Below are 5,708 nucleotides of genomic sequence, written 5' to 3'. Positions count from 1 at the left end.
AGCTTTTGAAGCTCTTCTTATTTTTCACACCTTTTGAAGCTCTTCATATTTTTCACACATTTCAAGCTCTTCATGTTTTTCAACACCGCTTCATGATGCTCATATTTTTCTGACCGTTTCATGCTCCTCATATTTTTCACACCTTTTGAAGCTCTTCATATATTTCACACTTTTTTAGGCTCTTCATGTTTTCAACACCACTTCATGCTCCTCCTATTTTTCAGACCGTTTCATGCTCATCTCATTTTTGACACATTTTGAAGCTCTTCATATATTTCACACCTTTTCAGACTCTTCATATTTTTGAACACCGCTTCATGCTCCTCCTATTTTTCAGACCGTTTCATTCTCATTTCATTTTTGACACCTTTGGAAGCTATTCATATGTTTCACACTTGTTCAGGCTCTTCATGTTTTAGAACACCTATTCATGCTCCTCCTATTTTTCAGACCGTTTCATGCTCATTTCTTTTTTGACACCTTTGGAAGCTATTCATATGTTTCACACCTGTTCAGGTTCTTCATGTTTTAGAACACCTATTCATGCTCCTCCTATTTTTCAGACCGTTTCATGCTCATTTCATTTTTGACACCTTTGGAAGCTATTCATATGTTTCACACCTGTTCAGGCTCTTCATGTTTTAGAACACCTATTCATGCTCCTCCTATTTTTCAGACCGTTTCATTCTCACTTCATTTTTGACACCTTTGGAAGCTATTCATATGTTTCACACCTTTTCAGGCTCTTCATGTTTTTGAACACGGCTTCATGCTCCTCCTATTTTTCTGACCGTTTCATGCTCCTGATATTTGACACGATATGAAGCTCTTCATATATTTCACACCTTTTCAGGCACTTCATGATTTTCAACACCGCTTCATGCTCCTCCTATTTTTCAGAACGTTTCATGGTCCTCATATTTGACACAATTTGAAGCTCTTCATATATTTCACACCTTTTCAGGCTCTTCATGTTTTGATCACCGCTTCATGCTCCTCCTATTTTTCAGACCGTTTCTTGCTCCTCATATTTTTCACACATTTTGAAACTCTACATATTTTTCACACCTTTTCAGTGTCTTCATGTTTTCGACCACCCCTTCATGCTCCTCTTCTTTTTCAGACCATTTCATACTCCTCATATTGTTGACACCTTTTGAAGCTCTTCATATTTTTCACACTTTTTCAGGCTCTTCATGTTTTTAAACACCGCTTCATACTCCTCCTATTTTTCAGACCGTTTCATGCTCCTCATATTTTTGACACCTTTTGAAGCTCTTCATATTTTTCCCACCTTTTCAGGCTCTTCATGTTTTTGAACTCCGCTTAATGCTCCTTCTATTTTCAGACCGTTTCATGCTGCTCATGTATTTGAGAAATTTTGACGCTCTTCATATTTTTCACACCTTTTCTGGATCTTCATGTTTTTGAACACAGTTTATGCTCCTCATATTTTGCACACATTTTCATGCTCTTCATATTTTTCACACCTTTTCAGGCTCTTCAGGTTTTTCAACACCGCTTCATGCTCCTCCTATTTTTCAGACCGTTTCATGCTCCTCCTATTTTTCAGAATTTCATGCTCCTCATATTTTGACACCTTTTGAAGCTCTTCATATTTTTCACTCCTTTTCAGGCTCTTCATGTTTTTGAACACGGCTTCATGCTCCTCCTATTTTTGAGGCCGTTTCATGCTCCTCATAGTTTTGACACCTTTTGAAACTCTTCATATTTTTCACACCTTTTCATGCTCTTCATGTTTTTGAACACCGATTCATGCTCCTCCTATTTTTCAGACCGTTTCATGCTCCTCATATTTTTGACACCTTTTGAAGCTCTTCATATATTTCACACTTTTTTAGGCTCTTCATGTTTTCAACACCACTTCATGCTCCTCCTATTTTTCAGACCGTTTCATGCTCATCTCATTTTTGACACATTTTGAAGCTCTTCATATATTTCACACCTTTTCAGACTCTTCATATTTTTGAACACCGCTTCATGCTCCTCCTATTTTTCAGACCGTTTCATTCTCATTTCATTTTTGACACCTTTGGAAGCTATTCATATGTTTCACACTTGTTCAGGCTCTTCATGTTTTAGAACACCTATTCATGCTCCACCTATTTTTCAGACCGTTTCATGCTCATTTCTTTTTTGACACCTTTGGAAGCTATTCATATGTTTCACACCTGTTCAGGTTCTTCATGTTTTAGAACACCTATTCATGCTCCTCCTATTTTTCAGACCATTTCATGCTCATTTCATTTTTGACACCTTTGGAAGCTATTCATATGTTTCACACCTGTTCAGGCTCTTCATGTTTTAGAACACCTATTCATGCTCCTCCTATTTTTCAGACCGTTTCATTCTCACTTCATTTTTGACACCTTTGGAAGCTATTCATATGTTTCACACCTTTTCAGGCTCTTCATGTTTTTGAACACGGCTTCATGCTCCTCCTATTTTTCTGACCGTTTCATGCTCCTGATATTTGACACGATATGAAGCTCTTCATATATTTCACACCTTTTCAGGCACTTCATGATTTTCAACACCGCTTCATGCTCCTCCTATTTTTCAGAACGTTTCATGGTCCTCATATTTGACACAATTTGAAGCTCTTCATATATTTCACACCTTTTCAGGCTCTTCATGTTTTGATCACCGCTTCATGCTCCTCCTATTTTTCAGACCGTTTCTTGCTCCTCATATTTTTCACACATTTTGAAACTCTACATATTTTTCACACCTTTTCAGTGTCTTCATGTTTTCGACCACCCCTTCATGCTCCTCTTCTTTTTCAGACCATTTCGTACTCCTCATATTGTTGACACCTTTTGAAGCTCTTCATATTTTTCACACTTTTTCAGGCTCTTCATGTTTTTAAACACCGCTTCATACTCCTCCTATTTTTCAGACCGTTTCATGCTCCTCATATTTTTGACACCTTTTGAAGCTCTTCATATTTTTCCCACCTTTTCAGGCTCTTCATGTTTTTGAACTCCGCTTAATGCTCCTTCTATTTTCAGACCGTTTCATGCTGCTCATGTATTTGAGAAATTTTGACGCTCTTCATATTTTTCACACCTTTTCTGGATCTTCATGTTTTTGAACACAGTTTATGCTCCTCATATTTTGCACACATTTTCATGCTCTTCATATTTTTCACACCTTTTCAGGCTCTTCAGGTTTTTCAACACCGCTTCATGCTCCTCCTATTTTTCAGACCGTTTCATGCTCCTCCTATTTTTCAGAATTTCATGCTCCTCATATTTTGACACCTTTTGAAGCTCTTCATATTTTTCACTCCTTTTCAGGCTCTTCATGTTTTTGAACACGGCTTCATGCTCCTCCTGTATTTCAGACCGTTTCATGCTCCTCATATTTTTGACACCTTTTGTAACTCTTCATATATTTCACACCTTTTCAGGCTATTCATGTTTTTCAACACCGCTTCATGCTCCTCCTATTTTTCAGACCATTTCATGCTCCTTCTATTTTTGACACTTTTTGAAGCTGTTCATATATTTCACACTTTTTCAGGCTCTTCAGGTTTTTCAACACCGCTTCATGTTCCTCCTATTTTTCAGACCGTTTCATGCTCCTCCTATTTTTGACACCTTTTGAAGCTCTTCATATATATCACGCCTTTTCAGGCTCTTCAGGTTTTTCAACACCGCTTCATGCTCCTCCTATTTTTCAGACCATTTCATGCTCCTCCTATTTTTCAGGCCGTTTCATGCTCCTCCTATTTTTCAGGCCGTTTCATGCTCTTCATAGTTTTGACACCTTTTGAAACTCTTCATATTTTTCACACCTTTTCATGCTCTTCAGGTTTTTCAACACCGCTTCATATTCCTCCTATTTTTCACACCGTTTCATGCTCCTCCTATTGTTGACACCTTTTGAAGCTCTTCATATATTTCACCCCTTTTCAGGCTCTTCAGGTTTTTCAACACCGCTTCATGCTCCTCCTACTTTTCAGACCGTTTCATGCTCCTCCTATTTTTCAGACCGTTTCATGCTCCTCATAGTTTTGACACCTTTTGAAGCTCTTCATATTTTTCACACCTTTTCAGGATCTTCATGTTTTTCAACACCGATTCATGCTCCTCCTATTTTTCAGACCATTTCATGCTCCTCATATTTTTCACACAATTGAAGCTCTTCATATATTTCACACTTTTTCATTTCTTCATGTTTTTGAACAACGCTTCATGCTCCTCCTATTTTTCAGACCTTTTCATGCTCTTCCTATTTTTAGACCGTTTCATACTCCTCATATTTTTGACACCTTTTGAAGCTCTTCATATATTTCACACTTTTTCAGGCTCTTCCTGTTTTTCAACACCACTTGATGCTCCTCCTGTTTTTTAGACCGTTTCATGCTCATCTCATTTATGACACCTTTTGAACCTCTTCATATTTTTCACACCTTTTGAAACTCTTCATAATTTTCATACCTTTTCAGGCTCTTCATGTTTTTCAACACCGCTTCATGCTCCTCCTATTTTCAGACGGTTTCATTCTCCCCCTCTTTTTCAGACCGTTTCATGCTACTCATATTTTTGACACTTTTTGAAGCTCTTCATATTTTTCACACCTTTTCAGGCTCTTCATGTTTTTCAACACCGCTTCATGCTCCTCCTATTTTTCAGACCGTTCACGCTCCTCCTATTTTTCAGACTGTTTCATGCAACGCTTATTATTGACACCTTTTGAAACTCTTTATATTTGTCACACCTTTTCAGGTTCTTCATGTTTTTCAACACCGCGTCATTCTCTTCTTATTTTTCAGACCGTTTCATGCTCCTCATAATTTTGACACGTTTTGAGGCTCTTCATATATTTCACACTTTTTTCAGGCTCTTCATGTTTTTGAACACCATTTCATGCTTCTCCTATTTTTCAGACTGTTTCATGCTCATCTCATTTTTGACACCTTTGAAGCTCTTCATATTTTTCACACCTTTTGAAGCTCTTCCTATTTTTCACACGTTTTCAGGCTCTTCATGTTTTTCAAAACTGCATCATGCTCCTCCTATTTTTCAGACCGCTTCATGCTCCTCATGTATTTCACACCTTGTGAAGCTCTTCATATTTTTCACACCTTTTCAGGCTCTTCATGTTTTTGAACACCGTTTCATGCTGCTCCTGTTTTTCAGACAGTTTCAAGCTCCTCATATTTTTGACATCTTTTGAAGCTCTTCATATTTTTCACACCTTTTCTGGTTCTTCATGTTTTTCAACACCGCTTCATGCTCCTCCTATTTTTCAGACCGATTCATGCTCCTCTTGTATTTCACACCTTTTGAAGCTCTTCATATGTTTCACACCTTTTCAGGCTCTTCAAGTTTTTGGACATCGTTTCATGCTGCTCCTATTTTTCAGACCGTTTCATGCTCCTCATAATTTTGACAGCTTTTGAAGCTCCTCATGTTTTTGACACTTTTTGAAGCTCTTCATATTTTTCACACCTTTTGAAGCTCTTCATATTTTTCACAGATTTTCAGGCTCTTCATATTTTTCACACCTTTTCTGGTTCTTCATGTTTCTCAACACCGCTTCATGCTCCTCCTATTTTTCAAACCGATTCATGCTCCTCTTGTATTTCACACATTTTGAAGCTCTTAATATTTTTCACACCTTTTCAGGCTCTTCATGTTTTTGAACACGATTTCATGCTCCTCCTATTTTTCAGACCG

The sequence above is a fragment of the Dama dama genome, unplaced genomic scaffold (assembly GCF_033118175.1).
Source record: "Dama dama isolate Ldn47 unplaced genomic scaffold, ASM3311817v1 ptg000020l, whole genome shotgun sequence".
Taxonomy (NCBI): Eukaryota; Metazoa; Chordata; class Mammalia; order Artiodactyla; family Cervidae; genus Dama; species Dama dama.
The sequence above is the reverse complement of the archived record's forward strand: the minus strand, read 5'-3'. Positions refer to the sequence as shown.